Source organism: Rhinopithecus roxellana, chromosome 11 (assembly GCF_007565055.1).
Source record: "Rhinopithecus roxellana isolate Shanxi Qingling chromosome 11, ASM756505v1, whole genome shotgun sequence".
Classification (NCBI taxonomy): Eukaryota; Metazoa; Chordata; class Mammalia; order Primates; family Cercopithecidae; genus Rhinopithecus; species Rhinopithecus roxellana.
Genome location: NC_044559.1, coordinates 129,340,922 through 129,356,965, shown reverse-complemented (window position 1 = coordinate 129,356,965; position 16,044 = coordinate 129,340,922). Strand labels below are relative to the sequence as shown.

The following is a 16,044-nucleotide window of genomic DNA, read 5'->3' as shown; positions in this document are numbered from 1 at the left end:
CCCAAACCATCAGGGATGGGTGTCATATGTGTTGATTCATTACCAGAGAGCATTTAGTCACAAAGCCTAACTTCTAAATAGTTGATTATTTTAATGTTGTAGTTTTCAAGCATTGGTGGTTTGATGGTAGGGAAGGGAATAGGATGAATTGAAGTAACTGATGGAATTATTTTACTAGAACAGAAACTCTCAAGGAAGGGGTCAGACTCTCAGTAAGGTAAAGATTGTGGTACACACATGGATTTAGAATGGTCCACTTGAATTCTCTCTGAGAATGCTGCCCTGGGTTGGAGCATATCTTTGGAATGAGGAGGACACGGGGATGTGTCAGTAATCTCAGTTGTTCCCTAGTGGCAATCTACACATTGTGTCCTTGGCTGTGTCCATGTTATGAGGAGTGCTAAAATGTCTGTTGTAGAAATGTCCCTTTAAATATGTTATGAGTACAGGACATGCCCTAGCATGCCAGGTATTGCCGTTCTTTACCTGGTAGCTCTTAGAAGTAGAATTCACATTTGTACAGGGCGTTGTATCTTTTGGGGAAAACATTTCTATTTAGAATGTAAACTATATCATCCTCAAGAAAACCCTGTAAAGTGGGGAGGGCAAATATTATTCCCATTTAACAGAGGGAGACATCAAGAATTGCTGGGGATGATGGAGCAACTCAAGAACAGGCAAGGGAAACAAAATCAAAGCCCTGTGCCCTTAATTCTCAGGTCACCCCTGACCTTTGTCCTTTACCCAGTGCATATGAAGCAAATGTAGGTAGGACTAACTGTGGCCTTGAGCTGGAAGGAAGAGGAGAAAAAGTACAGGGAGAGGCATGGCCTGGAAATGTTCACCGCTGCCATGCATTTCCAAAGCCTGTGCTAAGGCTGCTAGGAGATACTTGCCTGCCTCTGTCAAAGAATTGCATTACTCCTGCCCCGCCATTCTTTATTTTTAAATTACAGAACAATAAAATCAGGAGTGGAGAAGGTTTGAAAACAAAAAGAGACAATGCTCCATGTCAGTCTGGATTCAGACGGGGAAAATAGAAGGCACTCTATGTATTCCAGTAATGAAGAGTTTTAATGGAAGGAATTAGAGGTGCTCCACCACCCAGTCTCAACCTCAGCACTGAACCAGTGATTCTCAGGAGCTTGCTGGAAAGTTTCTGTGGATCATAGGAACACCTAGGCATCTCTCACTGACTTTCTTTATCTGAAGCACCTGTGCAGGGATTCTCACATTCACCTGGAGACTGTTTCAGTCATTGCCATTATCCATGCGCTGCCCTGCTCCTCCTTCTCTCTAGATTTCCAAATCATACTCCAGCATCTCTCTTTGGCCAACTCTCACCTAGGCTGATTTGCTGAAGGTGATTCTGAGATATACAGTTTTCAGTTCTCCCTTGAAGCTACAGAGAAAACCTTAGAAGAAAGCAGATGGTGGTAATGCTAAAACAGATAATCCAGCACATCTACCATAACCCTGCCTTGCCAATAGCTATCACGTTGCGGAGCTCATTTCAACTTGTCTGCATACACATTTTGCAAGATAATTGCAAGCCTAGTGAATGCCCCCAAATTATTTATTTCCTGATGCTTATACTATAGTCTTGAAGGTATGCCATAGTTAGCTTGCCATATTAAACATTGGACTTGAAATGTATAAAAGAAAGAAAGCAAAAAAAAAAAAAAAATGAAGAGGAAATTTGCTGTGAAACTTGCTTAGAGTTTCTACTTTCTACTTTGACTATTGTTGGCAATCTTGCCATTATTTTTATTGACACAGTTGTTAGGTACTCATCTTCCTCTCCAACCAGGGGCTTGGTCTATTTGTGTTTGAAATTGGTTGCTGGGACTGTCACAAAGTAATTTATACAGCAACTTATCATAATTAGTTATCGTTTGCAGTTTCCCTAATGTGAGTTGCATTTTATGCTTAGCAATTGATTTTTCTGTATATCTCCATGAAGCGCTCAATGTATGCCATCCAAAAAAGAAGAAAAAGACCGAAAGAAAAACTGTGGTTTTTTATATTATTTAAAACATTTTTAGCCTGAGATATCATAAAATACGTTTCCACAGGAGCCATAAATACAGAGTGTTTTGCTTCAACTCATTAAATCAGCCAGAGTGAAGGTGAACAAAAGGAAATTTAAATGGCTGTATGTGAAGAGGTAGCAATGTAGAAAAGATGTTTGGGATGGGGAGATGTTGGCCAGAAAAACTTCATGCCAACAAGCATAATGCTTTCAGGAGGGCTCAAAAGGAAGTTACTTGATGACTAAACCATTGCTTACAATTTGTTTTGGGCTTTTATAGGATTTAGAGGTGCAGGGGCAGAATGATGTGATACTTTTCCTTATCCATTATAAGGGTCACAGCCTATAACAAAAGATAGCTTAACAAGAGAAGAGGATAAGAAATTTACTTAATCAAAATTTTCTGAGACCGGGGGGCCTTCAGAAATGAAAGGGAAAACTATTTTTATGCTTATGTTAATGAAGAATGGACAGCTGTGTAGAAACATGATTAGACAAATGGTATGATCTAATGGTAATAAATTGAGGGGAAACCCAGCAAGCCCTATCTGTTCAGATTCTTCTTAACCTCTCTATGTAGCATTCCTTCCCCTGGTTATAGCACAGGACCCTCTGAAATGAGAGTCTTCAAAGGAGAAGAGAGAGTGTGACCTTTCTAGGTTTCATGGTTGGCTTTAAGGGACAGGATTCTAGTTTCAATGACCCCACTTAGGGAAAAGGAATTCTGGTTGCTATAACTCACTGCAGGGGAGAGACAGAGGGATGAAGGAGCAGGTAAGAGAAGGCCAGAGAGACCTTGCTTTTGAGGCCCTTCCAGTGTCTTTTGTTTCAAAGCACTCAGCACGTCAAGGTGCCACAATTTGGGGTATTGTGTTCTGAGCCCTGTCAGAGGCAGTATGTCTCTTTTAGCAACTTTTAGTTTTTCATTTTTAGATTTCTACTCTCTTGTCATGTCAGTCACAGGGAATGTGAAAGTTCAGTATGTCTGATCATTATAAACAAAATCTACAGAAAACAATAGCAAAGACTCAGGAAAATAGATGCATTTATTTAGGCCAGCTTAATAGCTCAGCATCAAGGAATCTTTTGCCTACTGCCTCTTGGTTCTCACTGACCATTTAAAAAGATGGGGCCGGGTGCAGTGGCTCACGCCTGTAATCCCAGCACTTTGGGAGGCTGATGCAGGTGGATCACTTGAGGTCAGGAGTTCAAGACCAGCCTGGCCAACAATTTGAGACCAGACGGGCCAACTGGACCGTCTCTACTAAAAATACAAAAATTAGTTGGGTGCAGTGGCAGGCACCTGTAATCCTAGCTACTTGGGAGGCTGAGACAGGAGAATTGCTTGAATCCAGGAGGTGGAGGTTGCAGTGAGCAGAGATCACGCCACTGCACTCCAGCCTGGGTGACCGAGTGAGACTCAGTCTCAAACAAAACAAACTAACAAAAAGATGGGATGAACAATCTGATGGTTCTGGTGACTTTGCCAGGTAGGTCTCACCTAAGGTCAGACCCTATTACTAAGACAACCTGCTTATATATTGCCTTCTGCCTTCCAGAATATTTTGATTAGTCTTTCAAGAGAGCTAAGCATCAAATAATTTCTCCAAAAATTGTCACTGACTCATTGAAAGTTCACAGAAGCACGACAGATCCAAATTTCCCCCATGAATAATGTATTGAAAAGTCGCAAAAGGAAAGAGAGAAAAGAAAAAAGAAAAAAACCTCCTTAGAGACAAAGACATGTTTTTGTTCAGGGGTCCTGTCAAATAAGAGTATGGCCTTGGCTTGTATCTTTTAGACTTCTTGCCACCATTGTGCCTTGACTGTGTGGGGGAAGAGTGTGTTGGTTCCTCGTGAGAACTATTATTAGCATTTGCTAATTATGTAAAATGATTTCCTCTGATGACATTTTCAACAGAACCCATTACTTTAGTTTTCTTTCCTTCATAATGCTTTTATGGGCTTATAATCTTGTGGAATTCTCAGATGCTGAGAGATGCTAAAGTTTCCTTTATTTAATCGAGGTGACTAGTAATTTGACAGTAGTGGTTGACAGGTTTATTTTATCTGCGTGGCAGTAGGAGTCTATTTTCAGTGGGTGCACTCTGTTCCAAAGTAAAAGGACTTTACTAAGTGCTGAATAAATTGTACTTTCCTTTGATTCTAGACCTTGCTGAAGTGGTTTAAAAACTCTGGTCTGGGTCATCAAATTCATCTCCCTGCTACTTTGCAGGGTCAATAGCTTCACTCTGTACAGAGCCGGGCTGGGTGGATTGGAATGGAGGGTAGTGTAGATTAAAACTTCCGCACATATATAGATAGATGTGCATGTGTGCACTCGCTGTCTGCGAGGGTGGCAGTGATGGAAGAGCAAGCCAAGTGGAATCTGAAGATGGATGAATCTGTTAGACTATTAGCAAGACTGGCATGGAGTTTAGCCAGGAACTTTAAGCAACCTCCTTTAAACATTTGAAATCCATAGGGGTCCATTTCCTCTCCTTTTTCTCCAAGGATGATTTTTCATTTGCAGTCTCCAAGATTGCTTTATTTCTCTTCTTTGGACAGAATTGTGGTATTCTCATAGACACAGAAGGGCTACGAATCTGGTTTTTCTTTCCCAGAAGCAAAGCAAGGAGGGAAAAATGTATTTCAGTTTTCCCCTGCCCCTCAAATAGTAGCAAACCCTACTTCTGTAAAATGAGAGGTCAGAAAGACAACTCTTCCCCCAACAGACAGTCCCAATAAAAAATGATAGTAAAAACATGCTGCCTTTATCTTAAAAAATGGAAGCTTAGAATGTACAGGGTGGAAGGTTCTAAATGTGCTTAGTGTTTTAGAGTCCTTCTGTTTCTTGCCCATTTTTATGAGGAAAGAAGTATGATATGGTCAGTAAGACAAAGATTGCTATGAGCACAGTCATTCAAGAATCTCCCCAACATGTCTTTATTTAGTACTTACTGTGTACTGAGTGTATTGTTAGGATTTGTGGAGAATTCAGAAATAGAGAATATTATCTCTATCTTCCAGGAATTTATGGTTTGATTGAGAAGATCCTAAAAATGAAGTAATACCAACCAAACAAGAAATTATATGTTATATAAATAAGGGCTCTATTAGTTGGTAAAAGCTGCAGGTGCTCTCAATGTTTAGAAAAGACAGGGCACAGTGTAGGTGAGACTCCTCAGGCATGGCTCTTTGGAGGATGTTGGCATTGAGCTTTGAAGAACATGTTAAGTGAGGAGCAAAAGAACGGCATTCCAGAAAGGTAAATGGGTAAAGATAAAGCACAAGGGCAAGAACAGGTAGAACTGATGAGAGAAAGGGACCCTGTTTTGAAAAGGTCAGAAATAAGGTTCCTTATGTAGGATAGGTCCACATTATGGCAGCTCTCGGACAGACAGAAGGGTTTATATTTGATTCAAAACCACGCTGTAGGATTATTAATCTGCAAGCAGTATGCAGGGGTAGCTGGAAAGGAGGGAGCCTGGACTCAAGGAGGCCATGGGGGGATGGGATTGGAGGGGGATCATTTCAGTCTTAGAAGCCTTAGATTTCCAGATAACCAGGTTCTGTGCCCATAGACTGTGATGCCTCCAAAGAGCAGGTTTCTAGCAAAGGTAATTTAGAAAACAACTTGGTAACAGATGGGGAAGACAGCTGGGGCCAGGATAGATACTGCCAGGAGAGCAGGAGTGGGGGCCATGCACAGGGAACCTTATGGCCACTATGGAGTTGTTGTATGAGGTTGCTGATGGTTTGGTCACGAGGACTCAGGCATCAGAGAAACTGGACAGTCAATGTTTTTCCTCCACATGTTATTCAGAATATTTCTGATGTTGGCTTTTGAAACTACAGCATAGGGCCCAGGATAATGTTGCAATAATCCAGCGTTTGATGATCAAGGCCTGGAGTGGCTGGCTGGCTGGCTGGCTAGGGGTACAAAGAATAAAGGAAGGAGTATGGGAAACATTCTGTTGCAAACACAATAGACCGAATACTGATTGTATTTCAGGGTAGAGAGAAACAGAGGACCAGAAAGCTGTAAGGAAGCCAGCATGGTGTGTGGGAGGCTGTGGTCTCTGCCTGTTGCCCCTCTCTTGGTTCAACCCCATTGCAGGATTCTCTCCCACCATTCATGCATGAACTCTAATCTGGCCTGTTAAATGAAAGACTGGTGGAGTTAATGTAGTGGAGCTTGTGGCAGCAGGAACAAACGTACAAAAAGCAGGCAGAGCAGCCACAAACATTTGTTCTCATTCTAGTCTTTGGCTTAAAGGTGAGCTTCATTCTCTTAAAAACTAATAAGTACCCAGGGTGTTTTATTTCTGAATCTTGGGCTTCTGGAAGGAGAGTGATTTGAAGCCAATGCTTTTGGTCTAAATTGTTCTGCCGTGACCTCGGGCCGGTATTAACTTCCTAGTCCCAGTTCTTCTGACTCTTTTTATTTCCCTGTCTCTTATAGAAAACTTTACCCCACCCCAGGTTTTTCCTCATGTAGTGATTTTACAACCTTTTTTGGAACAAATAAACAAACATCTGGAATCATGTGGTACATTTAATTAAAAAGTTTGCATTTGGCCAGAAATGGTAAAATCATGAAAAATGGCCTGTCGGTGAGCTCAAGAAGGCCAAATGATGACGTTGTTGGCTGCAAACGGACTGAAATTGAGGGAGGTGAACACCTGCTCAGCTCGGCCTGCTGTCCTCTAACTTCCTCCTCCAGCCATTAATATTTACTGCAGTTTCTTTATCCATTCTAATGAAATTTTTTGGTTGAGGCTGCTCTGAGGAGAGGGCTGTTACTTTTCCAATAACTTTGGATTTGTTGCGATGTGTGTACTTTATAAAGGGTGTGGTATTGGGCTTTTTGGGCTTTTCATTTCCCTTGCTCAGAATTCCATATGCTTCAGGTCACCTCAGGGGCCTGTTTCTGTTTCTTCAATCAGTCCCCCAGCCATGGTTTTCTTGAGAGCCCCTACCCAGGGCATGTAGGAGATGCAAAAGAAGCTGTGGGCTCTGCCTTCAGAAATCCTACAGTCTAATTGGAGACAAGGTCCTACGCAGACAAGGCAGAGGCCAAGCTAGAAGGGAGGGATCTCCGACGATAGAGAGATTGGGAGGTAGCCTTGGATGAAAGTGAGAACTGAGTTGAAAGAACTTTCCCTGAGTGAGTTCCAAGTGTGAAAGGATTTAGGGAGAGACCAAGTTGTGGAATTCTTGTCTAGTTTCTGGTCATAATCTAGGTGAAAGTAGGGGGTGGATACGTTTAAAGCAAGAATTAGATATGATTATTCTACATTTCCGATTAGCTTCTCCTTTGCAAGACATAGCTAGGGTGAAGTAAAATTTAAGTTTTGTTTGCAAATTAGGATACAATGTTAAGATGATCTGGCTTTGCAGAGTGTAGCGCTCTCATATGTCTCCCACATGAAGATTTATACCGAGGATGAGATTATTCTTAGGACAAAGTGAGGTTTTTCTTGTTGCACAGAATACAAGGAAAGTGGCCAGGGGCTGCAAATAGAGTGAGCACCGTTTAGGTTAGATCCAAGGGAAGTGTGAACCCATAGGTATCTGAGACATGTCTCACAATAAATTTAGAAAGTTTATTTTGCCGAGATTTAAGGATGCACCTGTGACACAGCCTCAGGAGGTCCTAGTGACATGTGCCCAAGGTGGTCTGGGCACGGCATGGTTTTGTATGTTTTAGGAAGACATGAGACATCAATCAAATACATTTAAGATGTACATTGGTTTGGTCCAGAAAGGCAGACAACTTTAAGTGGGGGGAGCTTCCAGGTTATAGGTAGATTTAAAATTTTTCTGATGGGCAATCAGTTGAAAGAGTTATCAATAGAAAGGAATATCTGGGTGATATAAGAGGTTGTAGAAACCAAGGCATAATCATGCAGATGAAGCCTACAGGTAGCAGGCTTCAGAGAGAATAGACTGTAAATATTTCTTATCAGACTTAAGGTCTATGTAGATGTTAAATGGTGGTTGGCTTTTCCTGAATTATAACAGGGAGGAGGGCGTAATGAGGCATGTCCAACCCATCCCCTACTTTCCATCATAGCCTGAACCAGTTTTTCAGGTTAACTTTGGAGTGCCCTGGTAAACAGGAGGGAGTCTATTAAGATAGTTGAGGGAGCCTTAGAATTTTAGTTTTGGTTTACAGAAGGATAAGTATTGTTTTGAACTCAGGTGTGGATTGGCAAGGGAGATAGAGAAATCACCATTCCCCAAGACCTTTCACTGAAGGACTTGCTTATCTGTCTTTGAGGTAGCCTGAAGGAAGTGAAATGAAACTTAAACAATTACCAGATCCTGACTGGATGTGATCCTGGGTTCTCTATGTCAATGCTGGTTCAGCTTTTTCATAAAATGAAATCAGGGTTTCACCTTGACCCTTTTGGACTTGTGCAAGCACAGGGAGATATAGGATCATGCTGGATGGAGCATAACTTCAGTTGCCAGAGGAGTTCTTAGTCCTTAGCCTTTTATTATTCTTGTGCATCTGTTTCCTTAAATACTCTCTGCAGAAGCATTAGCATGAAAATAAAAGAGTATAGCAACTTGGAATTTTCCATCTGTAGCTTCCTTAGTCTGTGGGGTCAAAGTTGTGTCCTCAGGGATGCTAATGCAAACTCTGTGTGCTGTTCCAGGGCAAATGTTTCTCAACTAAAAGACAAGAGGGGGTGGGGAGCCAGGGAAATAATGCAATGCTAATTCCCAAACACAGACTGCCCAGAGGTCCCAATTTAATTGCTGCTCCCCCAACTCTATTCCCACCCTCCCCCAAAGGAAAAAAAATATCCTGTGTTGTTAGGACAGACATCTGTGTGAGAGCAATAAAACAGTGTTCTCCCTTGTGGATTAGCTCTTTATTCCTTTATTTATCTTGCTATACTTCATCAGTTTATCCTAAATCAAGGAGAGTCAGAGAGGATAAGATGCAGTCCCTTTTTTGTTTTTGATTAAAGAAACCCATACAACCATCCTCCTACACAAATTTCTTTTCTCAAGAGAGAGCTTTCCTTGTTATGTCTAATTTCTCCTCCCACTTTTTTTTTCATTGGCCTCCTTGGAAACTCTCTGGAACTTTTATTTCATATAATGTTCAAATCAGATAATGAAACTCCTCCAGAGACAGGTTAAACAGGGCAGTGAATGTTGGCATGTCTGCATGATTCTAAAGTACAAGGGGAACTAGGATAGCAGACTTAACATATTCCGTAGCCTCCTTTTCTTCTTCCAAATTCCTAGAAGTTTATTAATTCTTTCAAGAGATATCTATGAAGCATGTTCTATGTGTCAAGTCCTGTTCAAAACATTAGAGATAGGGCTGTGCACAAAGTGGGCAAACATTTCTGCCTTCAAAGAGCTTATGTTCTAGTCAGAGAGAGGATCCATAACTAAGATAAAAATAAAACCACCACATAGTATATCAGTACTAAGATGAAAACAAAAGCAGATCAAGGGTACAAGAGAGTATGTGTTGGCAATTTGAGATCTGATAGCCAGAGAAGCCACCACTGAGAAGATGATGGTGGAGTAAAGACCTGGGAAGGTGAGGCATGGAGCCCTGAGAATGTCTGAGAGAAAAGTGGTCCAGGTCAAGGAAGGAGCAAGTGCAAGGCCCTGAGGTGGGAGCATGCTCCTGGCATACATGAAGTACAACCAAGAGGCCAGTGTGGCTGGGGTGAGTAATCTAGAGAGAGAGTGGTAGATGAAGCCAGAACAATACCAGGGGCTAGAACTTGTAGCCCATTGTTAAATTTTAAACCCAGGAACATTAAACTTTTAAAGAATTTATTTGAGCAGATAGTGATTCATGAATCAGGCAGCACTAGATTGCATGTGGTTCAGGGCTCCACCAAGAGGGTGTGAGGGGATATTTTTTATAACGTGTTTGTGGAAGCCAAGACAAAGAATTGTTTGGTTAAAGTGGAAAGGCCCAGTTAGAGGTTAATTGGTGGTTTCTTGTTGGTTAAGCTTAAGTTTCGTTTTACTGCTTACATTGACTTGGGTTTTGGTTTGCTTATGTAGGAATCCAAAGTGCTGGAACCATCTCAGTGTAATGGCTTCCTGATAGATTATTTTAACACTGTTTACTGTGACTAAGACAGGAAGCTATTTCAAGGCAGAAGAAATAATAGAAATGATGTTACCCTTTTCCTTATAGAAAAAAACAACAACTCCAAATGAATAACTAACTGGAAAAGAAAGGGCACTGCTTTTGATCAGAAACTATTGGTTTTCTGAAAGATCACAGCCCGAAATAAATGCAACAGAGTTTCAAAATGCAGAACCAAGACCCAGCAGGATGGCATATACCTATAAGCTCAGATATGCCTGAGGTAGGAGGACTGTTTGAGTCCAGGAGTTTGAGACTGTAGTGTAGAGTGATTGAGCCTGTGAATAGCCATTGTACTCCATCCTGGGCAGCACAGTGAGACACAGTCTCATAAATAAATAGATAGTAAATAAATGGACGTAGAACTAGCTTCGGGAGTTCTCTAAGCACAGAGAAAGCTACTGGGGGCCTCATAGCAGGCAATAATTTAGGCTTCCTCAGTGGGTACGGCCACATGGGTCATATCATCTATATACTTCTCTCCATCCTTAGTTTAGGCATCAAGTAACAGAGCTATCTCTAAGCCAGAGCAGTAAGTGTGAGTGATTGGATCAGTAAAATAAGATGGCAGGAGTTGGTACAAATGTATAAGTCATAATAAATGAGAATGAACTAAATTAAAAGACAGAGCACTCCCAGATTTGGTTAATAAAAAAAAAGAAGATGTAAAATAAAATACTTTTTTATAATAAAGTATTTATAATACTTTTTTATTTATTTATAATATTTATTTATATTTATTTATATTTATTTAATATAATATTTATTTATAATAAAATAAAATAAAAACAACATAGGAAGCTTGAAAATACAGGAATTAAAGGACAGAAATACTGGATACCTGCTTACACAAAATCCAGGAAGAGCAATGTTAATATTCAACAAAACAAGACTCAAGATGATTACTGAAATGCCAAAGAGGGTTATTTTGTATAACTAAGAAATACAATGGAAATCTAAAACAATCATGAATCTTAAGGCAACCAATGATATGGCTTTGAAATTCATAAAGCAGAAATTTCTAGAAATACCAGAAAAAACTAACAAAGTCACCATCACAAAGACTTTAGCACATCTCCTATGAAAATGACAGCTAAATGAATGGAAATTTTACAATACCTTCGTTTTGTTACATAGAAAATAGGGTGATATTCTTTAATAACCTGTATGAAACTCACAAATTGGCTCATATCCACAAATTGGCTCATAAAGAAAAGTGTAACATGCTTCATTCAAATTAACTTATCATAACTAAGTCAAATTAGAAATTACATTAAAAAAGGAAGACTTCCTTCCCCCTTCTTCCAAAAAAAAGTAAAAGAGGAAAGAAAAAGTACTATAGACTACAGAATTAGAAATAAATGAAGTTTTGGGTTTATGAGGAAATAATATAGAGTATTCTTTAAAAGTAAATGGAAGTGATAACACTGTAGTATATTAAAAACTGTGAGATATAGCCAAAAGTCTAATAAATGGATTTTTCCTCCTTAGAAACATAAACTATAAAACAAGGAATAGAAGATAAAAATAAAAGAACTGTGTTTTCATATATTCTAATTAAAACCCAAGCAAATGTAATGACATATGAAAGGACTTAATAAAATAGAAACCATGTACAATATACTTTATCAACAATACCAACAGATACTTAAGAAAAAGGTGAGCCTAGCAGATCGAAGTAAGAAAAAATAGAGATTGACATTTAACATTAGGAATAAGGAGACAAAAAACCCCATAACAGAGCGCAATGCCCAAATCCAAGCGCGACAAGAAAGTCTCCTTAACCAAAACTGCCAAGAAAGGCTTGGAATTGAAACAAAACCTGATAGAAGAGCTTCGGAAATGTGTGGACACCTGCAAGTACCTTTTCATCTTCTCTGTGGCCAACATGAGGAACAGCAAGCTGAAGGACATCCGGAACGCCTGGAAGCACAGCCGGATGTTCTTTGGCAAAAACAAGGTGATGATGGTGGCCTTGGGTCGGAGCCCATCTGATGAGTACAAAGACAACCTGCACCAGGTCAGCAAAAGGTTGAGGGGTGAAGTGGGTCTCCTGTTCACCAACCGCACAGAGGAGGAGGTGAATGAGTGATTCATGAAATACACAGAAATGGACTACGCCCGCGCTGGTAACAAAGCAGCTTTCACTGTGAGCCTGGACCCGCGGCCCCTGGATCAGTTCCCCCACTCCATGGAGCCACAACTCAGGCAGCTGGGCCTGCCCACCACCCTCAAGAGAGGTGTGGTGACTCTGCTATCCGACTATGAGGTGTGCAAGGAGGGCGACGTGCTGACCCCAGAGCAGGCTCGCGTCCTGAAGCTTTTTGGGTATGAGATGGCTGAATTCAAGGTGACCATCAAATACATGTGGGATTCACAGTCGGGAAGGTTCCAGCAGATGGGAGACGACTTGCCAGAGAGCGCATCTGAGTCCGCAGAAGAGTCACACTCAGAAGACGATGACTGAAAGGGACTCAGGACTGAAGGCCTCCTGGAACCTTCTGGGTCTCACTAGACCAGGCAGGACTGCTGCCGCCCCTCTGGAGAGAGAGCTGTTTATTTGTCTGTAGACAGGGAACGTGATGGGCGCTGACCTCCTGTAAAGAATAGAACTCTGGGCCAGGTGCGGTGGCTTACGCCAGTAATCCCAGCACTTTAGGAGGCCGAGGCGGGCAGACCATAAGGTCAGGAGATTAAGACCATCCTAGCTAACACGGTGAAACCCCATCTCTACTAAAAATAGAAAAAACAGAACAGAACAAAACAAAACAAACAAACAAAAAAACCCCATAACATTATTAAGCTTTATGTTGATAAATTTGAAAATCTAAGTAAAACAAGCAATTTTAAGTCAATTATAGTTACCAATGCTGTCTCAAGAAGAAATGTAAGTCTAAACAGAGAAAAAAAAAAGATGATAAAAGAAACTTAAAAAATAGCCATATATCCCTCAAAGAGAAGTAGCCTCTCATCTTTTATAATTCATTCCAGAAAATAAAAAGTATGGAAAATTGCTGTTTCTCTTACTATGAATTCATAACGGACCCAAGCAAGGTGAGAAAACATGAAAATGAAACTCTAGGTCAGTCTCTTTTTCAAATATGAGTAAAGGAATCCTCCATGAGAAATTAACAATAAGACTTAGTAGTGCATTTAAAAAATAGTACTTCCTCACCAAGTAGAGTTTTATCTCAATATCGAAAGGGTAGTTTACCAGTAGAATTTATCAGTAAAGGTGTCATATTGGCATATTAAAAAGAAAACAGGATTATATACGAGGATAATGTTACTAGATATAAAAAGAGAGAGGGGCCAGGGATGGTGGCTCACGCCTGCAATCCCAACACTTTGGGAGGCCAAAGGGGTTGGATTGTTTGAGCTCAGGAGTTCGAGACTGGCCTGGGCAATATGGCAAAACCTTGTCTCTACTAAAATTACAAAAAATAGCTGGGCATGGTGATGCATGCCTGTAGTCCCAGCTACTTGGGAGGCTGAGGCAGGAGGATCTCTGAGCCCAGGAGGTGGAGGTTGCAGTGAGCCGAGCTCATGTCACTGCACTCCAGCCTGGGTGACAGAGTAAGACCCTGTATTTAAAAAAAAAAAGAAAAAAAAGAGGGAGAGAGAGAGGAAGAAACCTATGAAATTTAACAACCATTTCTGCTAAAAATCTCTCAGTAAACACGGAATAGATAGGAACTTCCCTAAATTGATAAAGTGTATCTACCAGAAACCTATAGCAACCTGCATATGAAAGAGAGATATAAGAAATTTCCATCAAAGTCTCAGAACAAGCAGAGAAGGACTATTCTACATCCCCTTGGAGATGCTAGCCAAAGCAATGAGATGTACAACAGTAACACAGAGCACAATAAAGATTGGGGTAAATTCAGCATTATTTGCCGTTGATATTATGACTTAGACCAGAAGTCAACAAACTTTTTCTGTTAAGGAGCAGATAATAAGTATTTTAGGGATTGTAGGCCAGAAGACATCTGTGACAATTACTCAGTTTTGCCTGAATAACGTAGCAGAACTAAGATCCATTATATCTGTAGTAAAATATGTAAATGTGCTTAATTCATGTATTTTAAAGATTTTCAGAGTGAATTATAAGGCAAAACCCAATGCTCTGTGTTGTGTAAGAGACAGAGAAACAAACTGACTCAGGAAAGTTAAAATAAAAGGATGGACAAATGTGAATAAAAAGAAAGCAGGTGTTGTAGTCCTTGTAGTATTTTACAAGGTAGAATTCAAGCAGAATAGTAAATGAGACAAAGAAAGATGCCTGGTAATACTGAAGGTTGAAATTCATATTAGAAATAACTGTTATGAATAGCTATGTAGCAAAATACAGTGCCAATATTCATGATGGAGAAATCATAGGCTATGAAAGGAGAAATAGAAAAAAATACTAGTCTTAGGGGATTCTTCTTCACCTGTCTCATTTACTGACAGATCAAGTGGGGAAAAAGTAAGGATATGAAAGACAAAAACAGCAGAATTATTAAGGTAGATTTTATTAAAACATATCAAACTTGGTACCCTAACAATATAGAATATGCTTCTTTTCAAGTCAACATAAACACTCATTGTTATTCCAGTTAGTATGGCTGTGTAACAAATTACCCTCAAATTTAATGCTATGAAAGAATGACTTATTATGTTCAGATTCTGTGGGTCAGGTATTTCAAGAAGGGATAGTAGGAATGGCTTATCTCTATAATGTCTGGGGCCTCAATAAAAGACTTGAAGTCTGAGAGCTAGAATTATCAAAAGATTCATATGCTCATGTTTGGTGGTTGATGCTGGCTGTTGGCTAAGGACCCCCTTTTCCCTCCATGTGTGTCTCTCCATGTGGTTTCCTTTTGTTGGCTCATTTGGGCTTTTTCATAGCCTAGTAGCAGAGTTCTAAGGGTGAGAGTCCCAAGAGACAGAAAGACCCAGGCAGAAATTATAAATCTTTGATGACCTCAGAAATCATGCAGCATTACTTTGGCCATATTCTGTTCATTACGGTAGTTACGAAAGTTCTGCTGCTCACGTTCAAGGGAAGAACAAATAGACTCTGCTTCTTCTGGGGAGTGGCAAGATTCTGGAAGAGCATGTGGGACCAGAAGTGTTGCTCTGACTGATTTTGGCAAATAGTCTTCCCTAATAATATACTGGATCACAAACAAAATTTCAATAAATTTCAGTAGATAGAGGTAGTACAATAACACTGAGATCATAATATAATAAAACTAGAAATAACAAAATTAGATTGCAAAAAAGCCCTTCTACCCAGAAATTTTCTAGTACTCTTAAATTTCAAGTCAGAGATAACATATGTGGCTAAGAATTCCTGGGGGATTAAAAACAAACAACAACAACAAAAAAGATAACATATAAGCCTAAACTGTAGAACAGCTAAAGAAGTATATTAATGAAACCATTACCTATGAGAATGTATAGATAGATTTAAGGTAATTATTAGAGAAAAACAGATAGCTTGAAGTGCATATATTAACTTGAAAAAATAAGCAAAAAATGTAAAAGATATATTAAGCATCTGACTCAAAAACAGTATCAGCCTCATAAAGGAAAGTGGAAGGGAGGAATTTTTAAAGTTAAAAATAAATATTAATAAGCTAGAATATAAAAAGTGTAGACCAAAAGCTATTTTTTTGAAAAACTAAATTATTAACTATCCCAATAAAGGAAAAATAAAGAAAATGCAAATATACAAAATAAAAAGATAAAAAGCCAGAGTAACAAGAGAAAACTAAAATAATCCTAAGAACAAACTGTGTTTAATTCTGTGCAAGTATCTGAAAATCTAGATGAAGTGGATAATTTTGTAGGAAAATATAATTTCCCAAAGCTGACCCCAGAA

General features: G+C 39.7%; 1 protein-coding gene and 1 pseudogene across 5 annotated transcripts in view; both read left to right on the top strand.

The window, feature by feature from the left end:
* The window catches only part of LRMDA (leucine rich melanocyte differentiation associated), a 1,147,456-nt gene that overhangs the window by 900,255 nt on the left and 231,157 nt on the right, over positions 1–16,044 (top strand). The gene's annotated exons all lie outside the window — the stretch shown is intronic.
* Positions 11,920–12,639, top strand: LOC104675091 (annotated as a pseudogene).